The following is a 25,912-nucleotide window of genomic DNA, read 5'->3' as shown; positions in this document are numbered from 1 at the left end:
CTTATTTCTGTTTTTAAATTGTTTACTTACGTAAGTTTTGGTTATCTTCCGCAATTTAGGCTTACCTAGTCGTAGAGACTAGGTGCCGTGACGATGATTCACGGAGGGCGAACCGGGGTCGTAACACTTCGAGATTAGATGGGATACTTACTGGTACATATTATTTATGTACTCATACTACGCTTTTGTACTTAATTGTATAGGCTTAGAGGCAGGTGTATCTGGCTATCAGACCGGTGCGCGTCCCTGATCTTAGTCCGAGACTCCCACAGTGAGCTGTTTCCCTTCCTGTGCCGATCAGCAGCTTGATTGTACTCATACTACGCTTTTGTACTTAATTGTACAGGCTCAGAGGCAGGTGCATCTATCTATCAGACCGGTGTGCGTCCCTGATCTTAGTCCGAGACTCCACGGTGAGTTGTTTCCCTTCTTGTGTCGACCAGTAGCTTGATGGAGTTTCCCTTACTTTTGACTGTTTATTCTGTTTCAGATAGTAAGGTAGAACTATTATTTCTGTATATTCTACTAGTTGCCTACAGCTTGTGACACCAGGTCTTGGCACACACATTAGTAGACAGTTTTTTTGGGTTGTATAATTATTATTGGATATTGCTTATTATCACCTATTTTAATTGCAAATTAAGAAAAGTGTTGTAACTGCTTTTGGTAAGTAAAATAAGAATTCACTAATACTTCCACGTTGACTTGCCTGACAACGGTGTTGGGCACCATCAGGACCTGAGGTGAAATTGGGTCGTGACAATCAACACCCCACACTTAAACCATTGCTCGTCCTCGAACAATCAAACTACACTTCACATAGAGAAGACCTTCTTCTCAGACAACTTTCCTAATTCATCATGCCAAGAATATTTAAAGCAGACTAAGCACCCTATCATAACATCCTACCCTCAAGACTCGACTCAAAAGCACCATGCATTTTCTTCAAAAACCTTTTCACTTACTCTAACACAAACAAGTCACGTGCCCTCACACAATTAATAGAGAGTAGTTCCACACACAATACAGTTTAAGAACAATTAGGAACTCAAGATAGAAAGAATTAACTCACTCTAAGAAATGAAATTCATGTGCCACAAAATACGTACCATAGGCTTGTCCGTGGTGTAATACTCTACTAATTGAGTTTATTCGGTCCAGGATCAAGTAAAACTTAATTTGGTTGTAATATAGGCTGCGGGATGGGAAAGATACATTTTGGATAATAGTGATTACACCTCCCTGAGCACTTTAATACATACAATTTCACCAATTCAAATCCCACACTTATGTTGAACCAAACCCCAACCTTCACATCATATTAGCACCAAGCTCCCAATAGTTTTAAGTGCAAACACAGCAAGATTTACCACTAGAAAGGAATAATTTCTCTCTATAATATATACAAACACCAACTTTTTTTCTTTTTCTAAGTTCTGATTTTTTTTTCAATTTCCTACAAGTGGCTCTCACAATTTTTTCAAACAGCGCAGCTTTCTCCTTTTCTATAGTTCCACTCAAAAATCCAACCATACCTCCACTTAGCTTTTATCAAGCTCATAAATATTTCAAGTGCTCATGAGAGGTAAAAAGTTCAAAATAAATGGTCAATTTAACAAACAGGTCTGGCTTGTAGTGTGGTTGCCAAAGAGAATAAGATTACAGACAAAAAGAGGCTAACTAAGATACACATTGATTAGGTAGGTCACAGACATATAATTGGCTCAACAAAAAAATGTCAAGACGGAACAAGATTGTTGTTTCACTTTGCAAATATACGGGACAAGTTCTAACCATCAATTGACATACATAGAATATCACAAAACCTCACATACACCATGGAACATAACTCACTTTGGATCAGATCTATCTCGACTCTCTAGTCAAAGCAGTTAAGCAAAATCGAGATCAACAAATTAAGGCAATTTGCAAGAGTCAAGAACCGAGCCTAGGCATCACAACTAAGGCACGCGCCACTCTCAGAGCATAACAAAGTCAAGAAAAGTTATCTCCATTTAACACCATAGCACAAGATTTCTCTATTCCTAATAAAAGAAAAACTAACTACACCCGGTTCAAGAAAAACTCTTGAAAAAGAACTGCGGCACAAAGAAAAATAAAGGGTGGATTGTTACACTACCTAAGAAAGTAAAACAAAGATGAAAGACAAAAAAGAAATTTCTTCGACTTTAATCCCTCAAGAAGACAATCGAGAAAATCCATCGTCGGGAAAAGTAAAAAAAATCAAACAAAAAAAAATACAAACACACATATACATATTTATATCCCCCACCCCACACTTTAAACTGTGGCATGTCACCATGACATACAAATAAAAAGCAAGAGATAAAGGAAACTCCCTGGAATCATCTAGTCTAGGTCTGAATCAAAGTCGGGATCCACTTTGCATGCCCGACCCAGTGCACACATCCATGCTGAAAGTTTCTTTTCTGCCTTCTTTGGGTACACCCCACACTTATCATGCTTACCCTCTACAACTCGCTCTTTTAGGACCCTTGCCTTGAATTCAGAGTGTGTAGTTAGTTCGTCTCTAGGTGCTCCCATTGATCCCTCCATCTTGAAAACCACCCTTTCGTCCCCCACTCTTAGCATGAGCTGCCTTTTCTGAATGTCCATAATAGCTCTGCCAGTAGCCAAGAAGGGTCTCCGTAAAATCATAGGGACCTCTTTATTCTCTTTCATATTCACCACGATGAAGTCCATAGGGAACACAAATTTATCCACCTGAACTAGCACATCTTTCACTATTCCTTCAGGTATGGTTGTAGTTTGATCCGCCAGCTACAAAGATACAGGTATCGATCTGATTTCTCCAATGAAAATAGACAAATCATAAGATTAATAGAAGCACATGATTCACACAAAGATTTTTCAAATTTAGTACTTCCTAAAGAGCAAGGTATACTAAAACTCCCTGGATCTCTACACTTTTGAAGGAGATTATTTTGTAGAATGGCACTACAATGCTCTATGAGCTTGACAACCGATTTCTCTTCCACTTTTCTCTTATTGGAAAATATCTTCTTCAGGAACATAACATAGGCTGCCATCTGTGAAAGGTGTACTCACATGCAACTGTTTGAGAACTTCTAGAAAACGCTTGTATTATTTGTCCAACTTCTCTCTTCTTTGCTTCTGGGGAAAGGTATAGCAAACATGTATTTGCTCTCCTTATTCTCCTTATTCATTGAATTCTCATCTTTCTTCTTCTTTTGAGATACAGTTTTTTCCTTCTTCTTTAGACAATCATCTACCCTCACTTCACTTTTTTGAATGTTGTTATTTTTCTGCTTCTCCACAATCTCTACATGTCATTCAATCAACTCATCCTTTTGTTTTGCAATGGGGTCCTTATATACGTGCCCACTTCTCAAAGACACCACATTTATTATTTCTTTCGAATTTCTTTTAGTATCAGCAGGGAGAATTCCTGAGACTCTCTCATACAATAGATTTTCAAGTTTTCCCACCTGTCTCCCCAAGTTACGGATGGTTGTGCCATGAGTTTCAAGTCTCTCATATGTCTTAATGATAAATGCCTTCATTAGATCTTCCACGCTAGGCTGATTGGACTATTGAGGCTGGTACTGCTGCCTTTGCTGATTTAGAAAACCTGGAGGTCCTTGTCCCTGAGGTATAGAGTTATTATGTTCCCATGCATTCGTAGTACCACTAGGTGAACTCCACAAAAATTCAGGGTGCCTCTGGCCCATGGAATTAAAATTATTACTACTCTGGTAGTTGTCTTTGTCAAAGCTTCCCACAATATTTACCACTTCATCTGTAGTCGAGGCCTGATACTCATGCGTTGGATGACCCATTCCACAAAAGTCACAGGCTGATGATGGCTGGCTCTGGACCTTGGCTAAGGTTAACTTTCTTATCTTTATAGACATGGTGTCTAGTTAGGCTTGCATTGATGTGTTAGAGTCTACCTGGTGAATCCCAACTGATTTTCTTCTATCATTACTCTTAGCAGGCCATTGGTTAGCATCTTTAGAGAGCTCATCAAGAATTGCAACAATCTCTTCAAGAGTCTTCTTCATTAAAGGACCTCCAATTGCAGTACTTAGAGTTCGTCGTGAGGAAGGTGTCAGTCCATCCCAAAAGTCCTGGAGTTGCATCCACAATTCGATTCCATTAAGTTGACACTTTTTCACCATCTCCTTGAATCTTTCCCAAGTTTCGAAGACCATTTCAATGTCCTTCTGGCAGAAGTTGTGCATTTCCTTTTTGAATTTCACTTTTTTTACAGCTGAGAAGTACTTGTCAAGGAACCTTTTAGTCATATCTTCACATGTCTTGATTGAACTAGTTGGTAAGCTTCGAAACTAGTGCTTTGCATCATCCTTCAATGAAAAGGGAAATGCCCTTAAGTAGACTGCATCTTTTGACACTCCATTGTACTGGAAGGTGTTCATGATTTCCTCAAAGTCCATTAAGTGAGTGTTAGGATCTTCATTTCCCTTCCCTCTAAAGACACAGTTGTTCTGAATGGTTTGAAGCAAGCCTTACTTTAACTAAAAATTATTTGTTGCTAGAGGTGGAGGTCTGACACTTGACAATCCCTGATTGTAGATTGGTCTGACATAGTCACCTAATGCTCTTCCAGGCGTGGGAGACATATTCTCAAATTGGTCTTCAACCAGGGGTCGATTTAGATTGAATCTTCAACCCCCATGATATTCTCATCATCAGCTCTAAGGGCTGCTTCAGCTGCTATTCGTGCAGCTTGTTCTCTATGTTGTGTTGCCTCTCTTGTAGCTAAGTCTACCCCATCATCACCATTCTTAGCCATGTGTTCTTGGGCTGAAGGTTGCCCCAAGAATTTTTCGGTGAGTTCTTTCTCTTTCCTCAACTGTCGCAGACGCTTTTCCACTACTGGATCGTATGGAATCACTTCTTTTGAAGAAGACCGAGTCATACACCATAGAAGTTAAACATGTTGCCCTGCACACAAGAGAAAACTCGTGAAGAACAAAATAATAATGGTTCCTGAATTAGCACCAAAACTAAGTTTAAACACTATTGTTTGCAAAATCTCTAGCAACGGCGTCAGAAGATATTTGCTAGCCAAAGATATTACAGTTTAATTATCGTCTCCACATGGATTAATTTAAATAAGTTTCAAGTAATTTCTAGCTTAACGCTATTCGAGAGGATTAACACTTTAATTGGGATGATTAATAACTAAAATTAACTATGAAACTAAAACAATTAACAATTGATCACAAAAAGACAAGAGTTGAGCAATACAGAAATATCAATGGGAGAAATAAGGGTAGTGACATGATAGGTGCAAGATAGCTATTTGGGGTCTAATGTAGTGACATGATAGGTGCAAGATAGCTATTTGGGATCTAACTCTAGTTCAATTCACTCTAATGTTCTAATGATTCTTACGAATTGACTCGATGAATAGTTCAAACGTGTAGCCAAGACTCCTCTCTCGATTAAATCTTAACTCTACGAGGTGAACTAATATAAATCACTGTGAAAATATGCAAGCATGCGTTAATGGATTAGTCTTCAGGAAAACTGTCATGACCCAAAAACTGACTCGATCGTGATGGCGCCTAACGTGAAACTAGGCCAGCCAACACAAACCCCAACACCAACCAGAAATTCATAATAAGTCATTTAAAGCCAGTAATTAGCTAAAATCCAATAGTATAAGTTAAAGGAAACAATGCGGAAAATATATAACACAGCCCGACATCGGGGTGTCACCAATCATGAGCAACTACAACTCGTCTAGGAATAAGAAAGGACAACATAGTCTGAAACAAAATGCTAATACAAAGCTGAATAAGGTAGGAAGGAGAAGCACACGGCTGCGAATGCCAAACAGCTACCTAGTCGACTCTGGAGACCTGATGGAAGACTGATCAGCACTCACTATCGCGCCCCAAGACTCCTGGATCTGCACACAAGGTGCAGGGAGTAATGTGAGTACGCCAACTCAGTAAGTAATAAAAGTAAAGGCAGTTGAGCAGTAAGAAAACATGTAAACCACGTCATAACGCTACAGTAAAATAGTATAAGTCCAGAACAATGTAGTAAAGCAATAAAACTCGTAAAACAACTCAGTTCAGTAAAACCTTTTAAAAAATCTTTCATTAGTTTCAAACGAGTGATGAAAACAATAAGTAAAAGGATAGAAACGTAAATAGCCCCTTGGGCAAAACATGTACCACAACCGCCCCTCGGGCAAAATATCAATAGAACAAGCCCCTCGGGCTACCTCACAATCACTCGTAATCAGCCCCTCGGGCAATAACATGAAACAACAACAGCCCTTCAGGCAATATCACATCTCACACTGGGTACCCGCGCTCACTGGGGGTGTTCAGACTCCGGAGGGGCTCCTGCAACCCAAGCTCTATCACAAGCCATCTCGTGGCATAATAAATCAGGCCCTCGGCCTCTCATATATCACAATCAATACACATGCTGCGGCGCGCAACCCGATCCCATGATATCCTCACAATACAGGCCCTCGGCCTCACTCAGTCAAAAATCTCTCAAGCCACTCGGGCAACAGTAAAACATGATGCTCAGCCAAAAATATCATTTAAAAATATCAAAACAAAGTAAATACGGCTGACTTATGAAAACAGTAGAATACAATATGACTGAGTATAGATATTAAGCCAATCAGTGAGGAATAGCAGTAAAAATCCCCTAAAAGTCCAAAATAGTTGGCACGAGGCCCAAATATGGCATTCAGCCCAAAATATGGTAATAATTTCCAAAACACAATGATATCAAACAGGTTTTAATCAAATACGCGACTTAACAGTCGTACGAGACGGACCAAGTCACAATCCCAAATGGTGCACGACCCCACGCTCGTCATCTAGCGTGTATGTCGCCGCAAAGTAGCACAACGATGTGAAATCCGGGGTTTCATACCCTCAGGACAACATTTACAATCATTACTTACCTCAATCCGGTCCAAACTCTAGCCCACGATGCCTTCGCCTCTCGACTCGGCCTCTGAATGCTCCAAATCTAACCAAAAATAGATTCATACCATCAAAATATGTTACGGGAACAAAGCCCACTCGAAAATAACCAATTTACATAAAATTCCCGAAATCGGCCAAACCCGACCCCCAGGCCCATATCTCAAATTCTGATAAAAATCACAAAACTAAAATCCTTACACTCTCACGAGTTCATACATACCAAATACATCAAAATCAGACCACAAACGACCCCTCAAATCCCTAAATCAAGGTCTCCAATTTCAAACCCTAAACACCTAATTTTAACCACTAATTTCCATAAACTCCTTGTCTAATCAGTAAAATATCACCATAGAAACGAGTTTTAGTACCAAGAATCTTACCTCCACGAAGTCCCCGTGAATTCCCTCTTCAAAATCTCTTAAAAAGCTCTCAATACGACTTAAAAATGGTGAAACAAAGCTGAAAATTGCGAAGGAAACCTTATAGAGGTTCTGGCCTAGGGATTTCGCACCTGCAGCCAAAATCATGCTTCTGCAGACCGCACCTGCGGTCAAGACAACCACATCTGCGGTTCTTCATTAAATCCCCCAGGGCCGCATCTACTTCCAGGTTGCGGCCCCGCAGATGCGCCCAATGCACCGTACCTGCGGCCAAGCTCCAGCAGACCCAAATCCACCTCTGCGGCCTCCTCTACGCATCTGCAGTGTCACACCTGCGGTCCCCAATCCGCAGGTGCGGAAATAACAGAAGCGGAAAATCTCCAGCACAACTCCAAAAATCCAAACTCTCCGTCAACCATCCAAATCCATCCCAAGGCCCTCGGGACCTCTACCAAACACGCCAACAAGTCACATAACACTATTCAAACTTGTTCGAACCCGCGAAACACTCAAAACAACGCTGGAACACCAAATCACCCTCGGATTCAAGCCTATGAATTCCAAAGTATCCAAATTCCTCTTTCTATCAAAAAGTCTATCAAACCTCGTCCGAATGACCTGAAATTTTAAACACACGTCACAAATGACACAACGGACCTACTCTAATTTCTGGAATTCCATTCCGACCCCTATATCAAAATCTCCACTACCAACCAGAAAATATCAAATTTCCAATTTTGCCAACTGAAGCCTAAATCTTCCACTGACCTCCAAAATACATTCTGATATGCTCCTAAGTTCCAAATCACCTAACGAAGCTATCCGAACCATCAGAATTCACATCCGATACATTTTTCACACAAGTCAACATCCGGTTGACGTTTCCAACTTAAGCTTACTCAAAAGAGACTAAGTGTCTCATTTCTCTACCAAACCATTCTGAACCCAAAACAACCACCCCAATACCACATAATACAGCTAAACAAGACGTAAAGAAGCAGAAATGGGGGAAACGGAGTGATAACTCATGAAACGACCGGCTGGTCGTTACATCCTCCCCCTCTTAAACAAACATTTGTCCTCGAACGAGTCAAGAAACATACCTGAAACCTCAAATAGGTGAGGATATCTTCTCTGCATCTCCCGTTCGGTCTCCCAGGTAGCCTTCTCCATGGGCCGACCTCTCCACTGCATTTTCACTAAAGCTATATCCTTTGACCTCAACTTTTGGACCTGCCGCTCCAAAATATCTACTTGCTCCACATCATAAGTCAAATCATCATCTAACTGGACCGTGCTGAAATCCAAAACATAAGACAGATCCCCAATATACTTCCAGAGCATAGAAACATGAAATACCGGATGCACACTCGATAAGCTGGGTGCCAAAGCAAGCTCATAAGCCACCTCCCCAATCCCCCTGAAGCACCTTAAAAGGTCCAATGAACCTAGGGCTCAATTTACCCTTCTTCCCAAATCTCATAACACCCTTCATGGGTGAAACCTTCAATAGAACCTTCTCCCCAACCATGTAGAACACATCACAAACCTTCCTGTCAGCATAACTCTTTTGTCTCGACTGCGCTGTACGAAGCCGCTCCTGAATCACCTTCACCTTGTCCAAAGCATCCTGCACCAAGTCTCTACCAAAAAGCCTAGCCTCACCTGACTCAAACCAACCAACTAGAGATCTACACCGCCTCCCATACAAAGCCTCATATGGAGTCTTCTGAATACTCGACTGATAACTGTTATTATAAGCAAACTCTGCAAGTGGTAGAAACTGATCCCATGAACCACCGAAATTAATGAAACAAGCGCGCAACATGTCCTCCAATATCTGAATAGTGTGCTCGAACTACCCATCCATTTGAGGGTGAAAAGTTGTGCTCAACTCAACCTAAGAACCCAATTCTCTCTGCACGGCTCTCCCAAACGGCAAAGTGAACTGAGTACCTCTATCTGAAATGATGGAAACTAGGACACCATGCAAACAAACAATCTCTCGGATATAGATCTCTGCCAACCACTTTGAAGAATAGGTAGTACACACAGGAATAAAGTGCGCGAACTTGGTCAGCCGATCCACAATCATCCAAATAGCATCGAATTTCTTCAAAGTCCGCGGGAGTCCAACTACAAAATCCATGGTGATCCGCTCCCACTTCCACTCTGGAATATCCATTTGCTGAAGCAAGCCACCGGGTCTTTGATGATTATATTTCACATGTTGACAATTGATACACCGAGCTACAAATCTGACAATATCCTTCTTCATTCTCCTCTACCAATAATGCTATCTCAGATCCTGGTACATCTTTACGGCACCCAGATGGATGGATTACCGCGAGCTATGGGCCTCCTCCAGAATCAACTCCCCGAAGCCCATCTATATTGGGCACACATATCCGGCCCTGCATCCTCAACACCCCATCATCACCAATAGTCACATCTCTGGCATCGTCGTGTTGGACTCTGTCCTTAAGGACAAGCAAATGAGGATCATCATAGTGGTGCTCTCTGATGCGATCAAACAAGGAAGACCGAGAAACCACACAAGCTAAGACCTGAATGGGCTCTGAAATATCCAACCTCACAAACCGATTGGCCAAGGCCTGAACATCAACTGCAAGAGGTCTCTCCCCAACAGGAATATATGACAAACTGCTCATACTCACCGCCTTCCTACTCAAGTCATCGACCACTACATTGGCCTTCCCCGGATGGTATAAAATAGTAATATCATAGTCCTTTAGCAGCTCCAACCATCTCTGATGCCTCAAATTGAGATCTTTCTGCTTGAACAAGTGCTGGAGGCTACGATGATCAGTAAACACCTCACAAGACACACCATAAAGATAATGCATCCAAATCTTCAATGCGTGAACAATGGCAGCCAACTCTAGATCGTGAACTGGGTAGTTCTTCTCATTGGTCTTCAACTAACGAGAAGCATAAGCAATAACCCTACCCTCCTGCATCAACACACGCCCGATACCCACTCTCGAAGCATCACAATACACTATATATGAACCTGAAGATGATGGAAAAACTAACACTGGACCTGTGGTCAAGGCAGTCTTGAGTTTCTGAAAGCTTGCCTCACACTCATCCGACCACCTAAATGGAGCACCCTTTTGAGTCAATTTGGTCAAGGGTGATGCTATAGATAAAAATCCCTGAATGAACCGATGGTAATAACCTGCCAAAACAAGAAAGTTACGAATCTCTATGGTTGAGGATGGTCTGGGCCAACTCTAACCCGCCTCTATCTCCTTCAGATCAACCTAAATCCCTCACTAGACACCACATGTCCCAAGAAAGCCACTGAGCTAAGCCAAAACTCACATTTGGAGAACTTTGCATAAAGCTTCTCTTCCCTCAATCTCTGCAACACAACTCTTCGATGCTCCGCGTGCTCCTCCTAACTACGTGAGGATACCAGGATATCATCAATGAAAATAATCACAAACGAGTCGAGATAAGGTTGAAACACGTTGTTCATCAAATGTATGAACGTTGATGGGGCATTGGTCAGCCCAAAAGACATCACAAGGAACTCATAATGACCATAGCAGGTCCTGAAAGCTGTCTTAAGAATATCTGAGTCCCCAATCTTCAACTAGCGATAACCTGAACGGAGATCAATCTTGGAGAACACTCTCGCTCCCTGATGATGGTCAAATAAATCATATATACGAGGCAAAGGGTACTTGTTCTTGAATGTAACTTTGTTCAACTACCTGTAATCAATGCACATCCTCATCGTGCCATCCTTCTTCTTCACAAATAGAACAGGCACACCCCAAGGTGACACACTAGGCCGAATAAACCCCTTTATCAAAGAGTTCCTGAAGCTGCTCCTCCAACTCTTTCAAATCCTTCAACTTTGTTGGTGCCATACGATATGGTGGAATAGAAATGGGCTGAGTTCCCGGCACCAGATCAATACCAAAATCAATATCCCTGTCCGGTGGCATGCCCGGCAGGTCTGCGGGAAACATATTGGGAAAATCCCTCACTACTGGAACATAATCAATACTAGGAGTCTCTGCACTAACATCCCTCACAAAAGCTAAGTATGAAAGACAACCTTTCCTGACCATCTGCTGGGCCTTCGGAAATGAAATCACCCTACTGGGAACAAAATCAGTCGAACCTCACCACTCAATCTGTGGCACACCCGGCATAGCCAACATCACTGTCTTAGCATGATAGTCCAATATAGCACAATACGGAGATAGCCAATTCATGCCTAATATCACATCAAAGTCCACCATATAAAGTAACAAAAGGTCCACCCGGGTCTTCAAACCCCCAATAGTCACCACACACGACCAATATATGCGGTCCACAATAATAGTATCGCCCACCGGAGTAGATATACGAAGAGATGAAACAAGAGACTCATGGGGCGTATCCAAATAACGAGCAAAGTATGACGACACATATGAAAAATTAGAACCGGGATCAAATATCTCTATGGAAGACTGAGACAATACCTATAATCACAACATCTGAAGTAATAGCATCGGGTCTAGCTGAGAATGCATAGAAACAGGTCTGACCACCACCTGATTGACCTCCCCCTCTGGGGAGACCCCTAGCTGACTATCATCCACCCAGTCAATCCACCCCTAGTTGACTGGGTGGATAGTGAAGTAACTGATGTTGAAGTCGATGGCTAACTCCTCTACTGAGATGAACCCCCAAGACGATGAGGACACTGCCTCCATATGTGCCCCAACTCTCCACACTCATAACAACCCCCTGTTGCTGGAGACGGGGAGTGAAGGGAACCCCTAGCACCGAGATGACTAGCAGAAGAACCTGGCATAGAAGAGCCCTGAACCGATGGAGCACGGGATGAACTCTGGGCTGGAAGGGCACTAAGGGATGAATGGCCCTGATGAGAATTGTGAGAACTATGGCCCGATGATGCCCTACGATAATCTAGACAAGCTGACTAAGCATGCCTGAATGGACGGCCTCTACCGTGTTGAAACTAACCCCCATGAGGAGTACCACTGAATCCACCCTGACCACAAGGCCTCTTAGCCTCCCTCTCAATCCTTTCCTGACCACGAACCATCTCAATCTGTACAACCGCATCAAAGGTAGCACTAGATACTCTCTCTGGTCATAAGCAACTGAAGCTGAAAAACAAGTCCATCTATAAACCACCTGATCCTCTCTCGATCTGTGGGAACCAACCAGACAGAATGACGATCCAACTTAGAGAACCGCATCTCATACTGCATAATAGATCTATCACCCTGATGAAGCTGCTCGAACTGCCTGCGCAGCTTCTCTCGGCAAGACTTGGGCACAAACTTTTCTAGAAAAAGAATGGAGAACTGCTGCCAAAAAAGGGGCGCTGCGCCAACCGGCCTACGCCTCTCATAAACCTCCCACCAACTAAGTGCAGCCTCAGAGAACTAGAAAGTAGTCAATGAGACCCCACTGGTCTCCAGAATACCTACGGTCCGAAGCATCCTCTGAACTTGTACAAGAAACCCTGGGCATCCTCGCCCTCTTCACCACTGAAGGTCGGAGGCTGAAGTCTACCAAACCACTCCAATCTGCGCTGCTCGTCCTCTGGCATAACAGGAGTTACATAGTCCTGAGCAACTGCAACTGGCTGGGCTAGAGGTGTCGTAGTTGTCTAAAGTCCTTGCACGACTGGCTCAGGTGTGCGAGCGGTGAGAGTCCTCCCCCAGCATGAGAAGTAGCTGCGGCTGTAGTAACTGAGACCGCCTGAGCTAGGCCAGTGCACACTGATAGAATCTGGGTCAGGGCCTCCTGAAGGCCTGGGATCACAATAGGCACAGCCGGTGCCTGAGCTGGTGCCGCTGGAGCATCCACAATTGGGACCTGATCATAAATTGGGCGGCTGGTAGATCTGCAGGTGCTGCCCTAGCTGTTGTGCGGGCCACACCCCTGCCCCTACCACGGCCTTGACCGCGTCCTCGGCCTCTGGTGGCCCCAACTGATGGTACTGGTGGTCGTCCATCCTGACCGGTAGCACGTGTTCTCATTATCTGTGAGAGAATAGAATAACAGAAGTTTAGTACCAGAATCAATACATTCGCACGATAGGAATTCAAGAACAAGAAGTTTTTCCTAAAGGTTCTGCAGTCTCCTGAGGATAAGTACAAACGTCTCCATACCGATCCGCAAGACTCTACTAAACTTGCTCATGACTCGTGAGACCTATGTAACCTAGGCTCTAATACTAACTTGCCACGACCTAAAAACTAACCCGGTCATAATGGCGCCTAACGTGAAACTAGGCCAGCCGACACAAACCCCAACACCAACCAGAAATTCATATTAAGTCATTTAAAGCGAGTAATTAGCTAAAATCTCATAGTATACGTTAAAGGAAACAGTGCGAAAAATATATAACATAGCCCGACATCGGGGTGTCAGCAGTCATGAGCAACTACAACTCATCTAGGAATAAGAAAGGACAACATAGTCTGAAAACAAAATGCTAATACAAAGTTGAATAAGGTAGGAAGGAGAAACACTGGGTTGCGAACGCCAAGCGGCTACCTAGTCGACTCTGGAGACATGCTGGAAGACTGATCAGCACTCACTATCACCCCTCGAGACTCTTGGATCTATACACAAGGTGCAGGGAGTAATGTGAGTACGCCAACTTAGTAAGTAATAAAATTTAAGGCAGCTGAGCAATAAGAAAACACGTAAACCATATCATAACGCTACAGTAAAACAGTATAAGTCTAGAACAATGCAGTAAAGCAATAAAACTCGTAAAAACAACTCAGTTCAGTAAAACATTTTAAAACACTTTAATTAGTTTCAAACGAGTGATGAAAATAGTGAGTAAAATGGTAGAAACGTAAATAGCCCCTCAGGCAAAACATGTACCACAACCACCCCTCGGGCAAAATATCAATAGAACTAGCCCCTCCGGCTACCTCACAATCACTCGTAATCAGCCCCTCGGGCAATAACATGAAACAATAACAACCCCTCGGGCAATATCACATCTCACACTAGGTACCCGTACTCACTAGGAGTATTCAGACTCCAGAGGGGCTCCTACAGCCCAAACGCTATCACAAGTTATCTCGTGGAATAACAAATCAAGCCCTCGACCTCTCATATATCATAATAAGTACACAAGTTGCGGCGCGCAGCCCGATCCCATGATATCCTCACAATACAGGTCCTCGGGCTTACTCACTTAGAAATCTCTCAAGCCACTCGGGCAATAGTAAAACATGATACTCAGCCCAAAATATCACTTAAAATATCAAAATGAAGTAAATATGACTGAGTTATAAAAATAGTAGAATACAACATGACTGAGTACAGATATTAAGTAAAAACAGTCAGGAAAAGCAGTAAAAAGCCCCTAAGGGTCCAAAACAGTTGGCATTCAGCCCAAATATGGCATTCCGCCTAAAATATGATAATAATTTCCAAAAAACAATGATATCAAATAGGGTTTAATCAAATATGCAACTTAACAGTCGTACGGGACGGACAAAGTCACAATCCTCAACGGTGCACGACCCCACGCTCGTCATCTAGCGTGTACGCCACCTCAAAGTAGCATAATGATGTGAAATCCGGGGTTTCATACCCTCAGGACAACATTTATAATCATTACTTACCTCAATCCGGTCCAAACTCTAGCCCGCGATGCCTTTGCCTCTCGACTCGGCCTCCGAATGCTCCAAATCTAACCAAAATCAGATTTATACCATCAAAATATGCTAAGGGAACAAAGCCCACTCGAAAATAACCAATTTACATAAAAAATTCCGAAATTGGCCAAACCCGACCCCTGAGCCCACGTATCGAATTCCGATAAAAATCACAAAACTAGAATCCTTCTAATCTCACGAGTTCATACATAATACATCAAAATCCGACCACAAATGACCCCTTAAATCCCTAAATCAAGGTCTCCAATTTCAAATCCTAAACCCCCAATTTTAACCACTAATTTCCATAAACTCCATGTCTAATCAGTAAAATAACACCATAGAAATGAGTTTTAGTTCCAAGAATCTTACCTCTACGAAGTTCCCTTGAATCCCCTCTTCAAAATCTCCCAAAAAGCTCTCAATCTGACTTAAATATGGTGAAACAAAGCTGAAAATCGCGAAGGAAACCTTATATAGGTTCTGGCCTAGGGATTCTGCACCTGCGGCCCAAATCACGCTTCTACAGACCACATTTGCGGTCAAGACAACCGCATCTGCGGTTCTTCATTAATCCCCCAGGGCCGCATCTACGTCCAGGAACAGCACCTATGGCCCCGCAGATGTGCCCAATGCACCGCACCTGTGGCCAAGCTCCAACTGACCCAAATCTGCTTCTGCAACCTCCTCTACGCATCTGCGGCATCGCACCTGCGGTCCCCAATCCGCAGGTGCGGAAATAACAGAAGCAGAAAATCTACAACACAACTCCAAAAATCCAAACTCTCAGTCAACCATCCAAATCCATCCCAAGGGCCTCGGGACCTCAACCAAACACACCAACAAGTCACATAACACTATTCAAACTTTTTCCAATCCTCGGAACACTCAAAACAATGTCGGAACACCAAATCACCCTCAAATTCAAGCCTATGAATTCCAAAACTTTCAATTTTCGCTTTCGATCAAAAAGTCTATCAAACCTCGTCCGAATGACCTGAAATTTTGCACACACGTCACAAATGATAAAACGGACCTACTCCAATTTTCGGAATTTCATTCCGACCCCTATATCAAAATCTCCACTACCAACTGGAAAACGCCAAAATTCCAATTTCACCAATTCAAGACTAAATCTTCCACGGACCTCTAAAATACATTCCGATCACGCTCCTAAGTCCCAAATCATCTAACAAAGCTATTCGAACTATCGGAATTCACATCCGAGACCTTTTTCACATAAGTCAACATTCAGTTGACTTTTCCAACTTAAGCTTACTCAAAAGAGACTAAGTGTCTCATTTCTCTACCAAACCATTCTGTACCCGAACCAACCACCCCCAATACCACATAATACAGCTGAACAAGATATAAAGAAGCAGAAATGGGAGAAACAGAGCGATAACTCATGAAACGAGAAGCCGGATCATTACAAAAACGTCTCTTGAATATTCTCCTAACTTGATTTAATCAACAATTCAACAAGCTCTTTTGATTACTTAAAAGAATAACTGAATTAAACCAAATCAAATAATGCAAAGATAATCACCAAAATATTCCTCTTTCGATTAAATAAACTGAATAAAGTTGCAATCAATTCAAAGCTCCATAAACGAACTCAAGCAAAGAACTAGAGTTAAAATCCACAAATATCAATCAAACATCATATCCATCAAACTCTAAGGTAAACTACTCCATAATCATGAATAAAGTCATCACAAATAAAGTTGAATAATAAGAAAATATGAATTCAATCTAAACTCGGGTGTTGAGTTGAAGAAAGAATGATGAATCCTTATGCTTTATGTCTCCAATGCTCTTCCAATCTTTCGTAGGTCAAACGTCCCTTTAAAAATATATTTTTGTGTATTTATACGATGCCGAAGCGAGTCCGGATGAAACTACCCTTTCCAAGATGATACAAAAAAATACTCTATAAAAATTGCACAGGCGCGATGCACGGTGCGATTCCCTATGCGGTGTGCCAGTGGAGAAGTTCAGAGAGCGATTTCTGACGGACAGCAGCAAAACACACTGCTGCGCTGCCCTATGCACTGCCCTACGCAGTGCAGCTATGTAACTTTTCCAGAGTAAATTATTTTCTTCATTTTTTTTATATCCAGACTCAGTCCTCGACCCCCGAACGCGATCCCAGATTAATTCCTTGGGCTTTTACTCATACTTCAAAGCTCCAAATTGTTCGATTTAGCTCATAATTATCTTTTTTAACTCGAAACCACTTCCTACAAGGCATAGAACATGTAATAAGTGTAATTCACTATCATTTAAGCTCAAAGACATGTAAAGTGCAATAATTAGAGTGTAAAACGCGGCTAAAACACGTGTTTCTAACCTACCATCAATACTGTTGATTTTAGAGTCAAGCTCGATATTGGTGCTCAAATGAAGTTGATTTTTTCTCCATGACCCTTCTGAGCCTTTCTTACATTCTTTCTCTTTTCTCCTCGGTAGCATTGGCCTCCTCGATTTTGGAGCATAAGCTAGCCTCCAAGTTATTAACTTGTTCCATAAAGGTAGACTCACGCTCGGCAGCAGCAATCGCGGTATCATGAAGTTCAACCCATTTAGCCTTTGCTTCCTTAAGGTTTTCACGTAGCTGGGAAGCTTCCTGGCTGTGAGCCATTCGAATTGCTACAACCGAGCCTCGAGATCATCTATTTGAGAAATTTTTTCCTCCAACACTGGGAGGCGCTCAGCAAGCTGATTTCGTTCGGCTAGAAGTTGATCTCGTTCCGAAGTATGCTCTTGTTTGTCCAGAATCAACCTTTGCATGCCCTTGGAAGCAAAAAGGTTAGCCTAAAAAGGGTTAAATCTAAGGTTATTAGTGAAAAGTATAAGTTGGAAGGAGATAAAAGAAACTTAGATTGATACATGCGTCGAACAGTGCATACTATTGTTTATCAAACACTCCGTAGAAAGAGAGTCCATTTTTCTCTAATCTTTTTTCTAAGGCCAGCAGCTTCAGATAATTGGCAAGCTCCACCGACTTGAAAAGTATATGGCACTCATTCGAAATCGAAAGGATGGCGCTTCGTTTTCTATGAGGGTATTGAGTGGGTGCCGAGTAAGTATTTTTCCAAATTTTCATTGTCGGATGACCATAGAGAAGGGGCATTTTCTATTTATTCAGATGGGCCGGTGGAGAAGAAGAAGTTGGTGTAGGTGGAGAGGTAGTTGTTATCAGCTCAGAATTTGGCAGTTGAAGGAGGTCATGGATTGAACTCCTTTGATCAGAAATAACTGTGGGACTTTGAAAGCGAGATTAAGCATTTTCGGCTATTTCCATTTGCCCCCAGAGTTCTTGAACTTCTTCCGGTGGTGGAGTTTGAAGCTCTTCTGATTGAGCATCTAGTTGAGCTGATAAATATCTTTTCTTCTTTAAAGAGGAGTCGCTTCATCATTGATTTCTTCTTCATCAAGGACAATTGTGGTCGGTCCGGTTGGTATTTCTTTCACTCTTTTCTCTTGAGTCCCAGTCGAGGAGGTACACTTCCTCTTTGGTTTCTTGTTTTTGAGATGGGGACTCTGGGAGGTGGTACCTTCACCAGAAGTCCGAGTAGATTCGCGAGCTCTCCTCCAGTTAAGGGCACCCTACAGTACCCATTCAGCTTCCATCGAGTGCTTAAGAGCCTCGATGTCAGGACAAACAACAGATCCCTTTGAAAGTCTTGTGTGGTACAAAAAAACAATTACTAAACTATTTCTATGTTATTTTGTAAGATTGAAAGAAGGAAGAATTTTTGTTTATCATAGTTTTGGCTTTCTATCCATATTTGCAAGATATTTTTTTTACCTTCGGGATTCTGGTGTAGTGATATCTAGAATTTTCTGTACCCATTGGGCCAGATCTTAAACCATGGTAATTTCCAATGAGTAGCTGGAATAAGGAATGTATAAAGTTAGTAACAATGGAAGGTGTTTTTGAAAACATGGAAAGAAAAGAAATACTCTAAGACTTACGAAAAAGGTTCCATGATTCAAGAACAGCAAACGTTGTGGTCGGGAGGATGTCCCTGGCAGTAATGAAAATAAAATGTTTCATCTATCCACGATCGTTATCATCATCGACGCTGGTGAGAAGGGCATGATGACCCCGTTTGCTGAATTTTAGCATACTCTCGCAAAAAATCTTAAAGGAGTAAAAGTTCATCACATGTGCAAGAGTTAGAGTTTCCCTGATCTCAGAGTATAATTGGTGGAGGCAAGCCACCATATGCCATATGTATGGGCCTAATTGTGCCAAGCAGAGTTGGTATCGGTGGCAAAATTCTAAGATTACTGGGTCGACTCCTTCACCCACTCTTAAAATGAAAGGGCCCAAAGTGAAAGGGTATGTATAATCATACATGAACCCTGGTTTGGAGAAGGTGACCCTTTCTACCTCATTAGAGGTGAAGATTTCGATGTTGTTCTAATTATATTCCTCATTCACGATAGGGATGCTAGGAGGACGAATGGAGGAAGGATACCTACGAACAGACCAGTGCCTGTCACTTTTGGGATTTGCAGGTTCTTTTTTGTTCTTGAAGGTCAGATTTCGTGCTAAGATGAAGAGGTATGATGTTGTTTACGCTAGGAGGTTCCGACTCAACATCTGTCTCATTTGGTTTGTTCTTTTTTGGGCCTCTATCAAAGAGAAGACTAGAGTTTTCAAAGGCAGTAGTGTTAGCAGACATGACGGTAAGAAATTTGTGAAGGAGAAATTTATTGAGAAAGTTGAAGTTTGCAAGTAGGGTTCTAAGATAAGTTGGAGAAGAAGAGGAAGTTGTAAAAGCAAAGAGTAAAAATAAGGAGTAGTGGGAATGTTATAAACGCCAAAAATTATGGTCATGATTGTCACACCCCTTTTTTTTTACTTCTTAATTCCCTTTAAAATAATAAAAGACTTAAAAAGCTCAAAAGGGTTTTTAAAATTGAAAGTGACAAAATTGTGTTTTAAAAGATATTTCAGAGTCGCGACCTGACATTTGATTTCAGTGTATCAGGTCACCGTTTAAAAATAATTCTCTTTTAAAATACTTTAGATTCCAAAATTAAGTTTGCACCAGAGATTCTACGTAAGGGGGTTCATTTAACTCGGGGAGAAGGTGTTAGGCATTCCCCGAGTCCCGTAACTAGTACGGTTGCGTACATAATCAAGTTGTTTTCCAAAATATTCGAATTGAGGTAAAAACACACAAAAAGAAAACAAACGCAAAAAGGTTCGAGGTTGTCCCTACCTAAATAAAAGACAAATAAAAGGAAAATAAAAATAAAAAGGAAAATAAAATAAAAATAAAAAATAGAAATAAAATACTACACTATGCTTCCTTCACAAACTCGTCACGGCCTCCAAAATATTTACAAAGTACTTCGGGGCATTCCCCGAATAATATAATCGACTAAAGGGACAACCTCTCTCCTAAAAGGAATTAAAGCATGAACGTCCTAAAGATTTGCCTACCCAAATGATAATGGCCTAGGCATGCTACTAGTGAATAATACGATACATAAAGAAAATAAAAAAAAACTAAATAAAGAAAGAAAGATTCATACTCATGTTTTATTTTTATCTTTTCACTTTTATTAGGCGGAACCCAATGCCTAAAGCATGGAAACAAATTATTTGCTAATGGGCTCCGACCTTTCCCCGTCCCACAGCATCAATGATCATCCAAAACAATTCAAATATAGCAAATCCAATCACTAAAATAAAGTATTCCACAGATAAGCATTCAAAGCAACTCAAGAAACAAGAATTTGAAAAAAATCTGGAAAACTAGTAAAAATAAATGTGAATCTGAGCTGTCGGAACATCCACTTTTCACCATATTAAATCCCAAAACTAAGCATGAACACTAAACACATGATTTAGCAGGCTCACTCATCTTAAACCAACCACCACATAGCTCAATGTAGACATTCCAAAGTACACCAAACAATTTTAACAAAATTGCAGTAATCTTCTTAATATTCAAGGAAAATTTTGAAATCAAATGTAGCCTTCAGCAGAGATTGAAACATGCTTTCATGAGCTCTAAAAAATTCAATAAAACTAACATATAGATATAATAGACAGACGCCTTAAACATAGACTCTCAAATCTCGATAGACTAACAAGGACCTGACATGAAAACTTGAATTAAACAAAGAAAAACTTTCATTTCATTTAAAGACTTACTCATGCTTCCAGACGTTATTATTGAAATATTAAGAACATATTATTTCACCTTAATAAAGTACTCCAACTATACAAGGATAATGTCAAAATTACTAAGTCATGGTTCTAAACAGTGGTGAGATAAATTACCAAAGCAGTGAATAGATTTCTTTAGCAGCAAGCTATTGAATCCCTCTCACATACACTCCATGATTGAAGTCAAAAGAAAGGGAACACATATACTTTTAGCTCCATTAAACTAACTCACACTCTAATACGTATTCCTCAATCATACATACAACAACCAACTAATAAAAAGTTAAAAGAGTAACAACATAAAAATAGAGAATCCGGCACATTTCGAAATCAATCAAACTCCAATCATACCAAAATAAAGCAGTGAGATTAAGAATAACCTGAGATTAGCTTTCCAATGAACAAAATTCAGCAATTACAGCACTAAATCGAGCAAAACTGAGTGAGTCCAGAATAGAGGAATTCAACAAGATCTTCAAACAGAGACAACAAGCCACGACCAGAACCACAAACGGTGACTCCAAAAATTTCGAACACCCAATTGTCTTTACTCCATTTTGAACAAAAATCCAGAAGAAGAAACTGATTTTTCTTGTATATATGGAAAACTAAAACCAAAATTCAGAAAAATAAAAAATCAAAAACCCTAGAACTTTTCTTTTTCTCCTTTCTGTCCGATTTTTTTTTCTCAAAATTTTTGTCCAAAAAAAACTGAAGAATTCCTAAATTTTTCCAATCGCCCACCCCTAAAGAAACGAACCCCCAATATATATAAGCTCCAGAAACTTCTAGACTTCCCCTCCAAGTCGTGAAAATTTTTCCTCTTTCTAAAAAATCCGAAAATCCATCTTTAGTCACAAGTAAAGGACAAATGGAGGGAGTAGATTGAGTGAGGCTCAATCCTATGCCTCCCATTCATCCTAATCTCATCTTCAAATTGATTTTCAGGTGAGATGAGCGCATGAGGGAGAATGAGGAAGATTCAATTTTACGAAATCTGTTACCTGTCAGGCCACGTGGCAGGGGGAAGAGAGAGGAGGGGACCATGTGATTTGGGGGGGATTTCCGGCGGGTTTGGCATGGCTAGGGCGCGACAGAAGGCTTGGAGACAGGGGGCGCTGTTTGGTTAGGGGTGTTAGGGTTAGGGTTTGTGGAAAGTTGTATATATGGAGTGTGGGGATTAATTAAGATCGTTGAATCTTAAGGGAATGGAGGGTTGAGAATTAAAATTGAACTTGGGGCGGGTTAGGTCATCTGGTGGGTCAATTAGGTAAGGGGTGGGCTGATGGAGATTGGGCTCAATTAAAAGGGGGAGGAGGTGTCCGAATTGAGCCTCAATTTGGGCTAAATATATTGTCCAAACCTTAGTCAAATATAAAATAAAATACTACATAATGCAAGAATTAATTCTAATTAATTATACTAAACTTTATTAAAATATGAAACTATTTTTTCGTATTCTTAAGAGATTATATTGAAATAAAAGTATAGAAAAATAAGTGAAAATCATAGTAAAAATGAAAATATATTGCTATAAAATACTAATGGCCCTAATTTAAAATAAGAAAATATTTAATGAAACTATTTTTGTATTTTCAAATTTATTATCTAAAATTAAAAATAAGAGTGAACTATATTTCCATTAGAATAATTCGATAAAAATACTAGGAATACTAAACTAACTTTAAAAATGTGCAAGTCAAAAATTACGTGTTTACAACTGCCTCTCTTTGCTCGGAAACTTGAAGAGTTTTTGAGCAAAGAATTAAATAAGCAACGTAATTGAATGACTCGACACTTATTCAAAAGAAAATAAAGATAGACAAAAGATTGTGACCGAGCTCTGGTATCTAAGCTTCCTACATATCCTTGGCTATAAAGGAATCAGGTCGTGTGTAGTTCAGAAGTAGGAAGAGTGATGGAGAAGGATACCAAGGTGGAGAGTCGAGTGAAGTGCCGTCGAGGTTCCAGTCCATAGTTCCTGTCGTTACATAAAAATAAAAAATCAAATACGAATAAAAATTATAAGAAAAACTACAAAATCCTATCTACTCTTCTGCCTTGAACCTTTTACAGTCTTGTTGTGCGTCTCGAACTGTTGACTCGCATTCTTGAGGTGAGCTTCTGCTACTTCTACCTTGAATTAACCCTATTCTTCAGGCGGTCTCCTGATGTTGATTTGACTTAACTCTAAAATGAATTCCCTCGTTCTCCAGGTGGGCACCTGCTACTGACTTAAAACTTGAAATGAATTCTCTTGTTCTCCGGGTGGGCTCCTACCATTGACTTAAAACTTGAAATGAAATTTCCTCGTTCTCCAGGTGGGCGCCTGCGACTAACTTAAAACTTGAAATGGATTCCCTCGTTCTCCATGTGGGCGCCTGCGACTTGTTTGAAACTTGAAATGAATTCTCTCATTCTCCAGGTGGGCACCTGCCACTAACTCAAAACTTGAATTAAATTTCCTCATTTTCCAGGTGGGCGCCTGCGACTTGCTTGAAACTTGAAATGAATTTCTTCATTCTCCAAGTGGGCACATGCGACCGCTTGAAACTTGAAATGAATTCCCTCATTCTCCAGGTGGTCACATGTGACTTGCTTGAAACTTGAAATGAATTCCCTCATTTTCCAGATGTGCGCCTGCGACTTACTTAAAACTTGAAATGGATTCTCTCGTTCTCCAGGTGGGCGCCTGCGATTAAACAAAAGAGACAAAACAAGGAAAATCTTCTGCCCCAGTCTGTACCAGGAACATTTGTGAGTGTTAGTTAAATCCCATTATCCATGAGGGTCCTAAAAACTTAAAACTAAATCCTTGAAAATTTGAAATTAAATCTCATTATCCATGAGGGTCCTGAGAAGTCGAGAATGAACTAACCTGACCATGCTCTTTTCCTGGAGGATCTCTGCAGAAAGAACAAAATCCCTTGCCCTTATTTCAGACAAATAAAATCTTGTTAATTTGAAAACATGGTGGTTAGTTTGTGGTATCAATGCTGAGTGTCTGCTTCTGCCACTGCCATGCTTCATTCTGATTAGCTGATTCAGGCCAGCAAGGAATTGTTTGACCTTTTGATCGAAACTGGACCACAAAACCTCTGAATGATCTTACTCTCACTCATTGCATTTTGTTTTCATTCTGAAAGTTGTTGAATCTTTATATTTTTCTCAAATTTCACGAATCACCTTATCACCTGAACTTTAGTTATCACCATACTGCTCATTCTAAATCATATCACTTGTGATGTGCTTGGCCGAACTCCACTTTGTGCCATTTAAAAGTTGGTAGTAGGCTTTAGAATCCTTTTCTACTTGTTCAACAAGGGCTAACTCGAAAGAGACTCATAAAGATAGACTCAAAGAGCAAAGTGAAGTGATTTTTGGCAAAAGGAACAAAGAAAAATTTTGAACAAAGATGACTACGTGAAGAAAAATGGGGGAAAAGACTTATCTGAGTAAAGCGGCTGGCTCCAATGATCATGACATGCATTTTGGATTGATCAGCCTAATCCGTCCAACCAATCATATTTTCAGTTCATGTCATATCTTCATACTTCAAAACCGGGCTTTTAATGATCCAATTTCTCTGTAAAGTCACGAGCCTCATTCGACTTGTAGTGCCCCGAAGTGTTTTCACCAACAAGCCTCTCTCATTTAATCATCTCTCAACTCACCATCGCCTTACGATACCCGCAAGGGTATTCACCAATAAGACTCTCTCATTTTAAATTTTCTCTCAGCTCACCATCGCCTTACAGTACCCGTAAGGGTTTTCACCAATAAGACTCTCTCATTTTATTCATTTTTCCTTTGTTCCAATGAACAAAGTGTTACCTATGATGTAAATCATACCTCTATCTCGCTTGACTTGGCATCCTCGAAGATTGATTGGAAGGTTTTTCTTTGCACCGTAATATAGGCTTTTGGACAAGGCTAGAAAAAAAGGGTGGCATGAAGGCTCAAAATAATTTAAGATGAAAAGGGTTCAAAATTACAAATTTGAAATTAGATCTTTTGCAAAACCAAAACTTCTGCCCCAGTTTCTTTGGGTCTGGGGAATTTTGGATTTTTATTTTGGGGGGACCGAACCGTGTAAGGCTGCCTACGTATCTTTAGAAGGAATCAGGTCGAACATAGTTCAGATAAAAGTTGTTTGTTTTTGTTGCTTTTTCTTCTTTTTTCTTTTCTTTTCTTCTCTTTTTTTTCTTTTCCTTTTTTTCTTTTCTCTTTTTTTGCTTTTTATTTTCTTTTCTTTTCTTTTTCTTCTTTTTTTTCTTTTCTTATTTTCTAATTCCACTCCTCATTCCAAAAGAGGGGTATAAAAGAAATAAATAAGGCTCAAAAGGGGTACCGAAAGATGAAAGTGTTTGAGTAGCGGAACAAAATACCTTCGTCGTTTCAACTTTGAAAATGCCAAGTACAAAATACAATTGAAGATAAGCAAAGACTCATACATAGTACCTCTTGACTGCATCAGAATTGATAGTCATATCTACACATTTTCCTTCTATGTCTATCAAATATAAAGCACCATTGGGCAACACTCTTGTCACAATGAATGGCCCCTGCCAGTTTGGGGCGAACTTGCCTTTAGCTTTAGCCTAATGTGGAAGGATGTGTTTCAATACCAACTGGCCCACTTCGAATTTCTGAGGACAC

At 40.7% G+C, this 25,912-nt stretch overlaps 1 long non-coding RNA gene across 4 annotated transcripts; it reads right to left on the bottom strand.

Moving 5' to 3' along the window:
* Positions 1–5,674: 5,674 nt before the first annotated feature.
* LOC107770607 (uncharacterized) lies at positions 5,675–22,424 on the bottom strand. 4 transcript variants are annotated; one of them, XR_012711604.1, is made up of 5 exons: positions 21,634–22,424; positions 15,025–15,092; positions 13,934–14,001; positions 6,968–7,035; positions 5,675–5,944 (listed from the first exon to the last, which is right to left on the bottom strand). It is a non-coding gene; the product is annotated as an uncharacterized LOC107770607 (long non-coding RNA). The 4 variants fall into 4 exon arrangements; XR_001644653.2 differs by lacking the exon at positions 13,934–14,001; XR_012711606.1 differs by lacking the exon at positions 15,025–15,092.
* Positions 22,425–25,912: the final 3,488 nt, after the last annotated feature.

This window comes from Nicotiana tabacum, chromosome 7 (genome assembly GCF_000715075.1).
Source record: "Nicotiana tabacum cultivar K326 chromosome 7, ASM71507v2, whole genome shotgun sequence".
Classification (NCBI taxonomy): domain Eukaryota; kingdom Viridiplantae; phylum Streptophyta; class Magnoliopsida; order Solanales; family Solanaceae; genus Nicotiana; species Nicotiana tabacum.
Note: the sequence above shows the minus strand (reverse complement) of the source record. Positions and strands in the feature narration are given on the sequence as shown.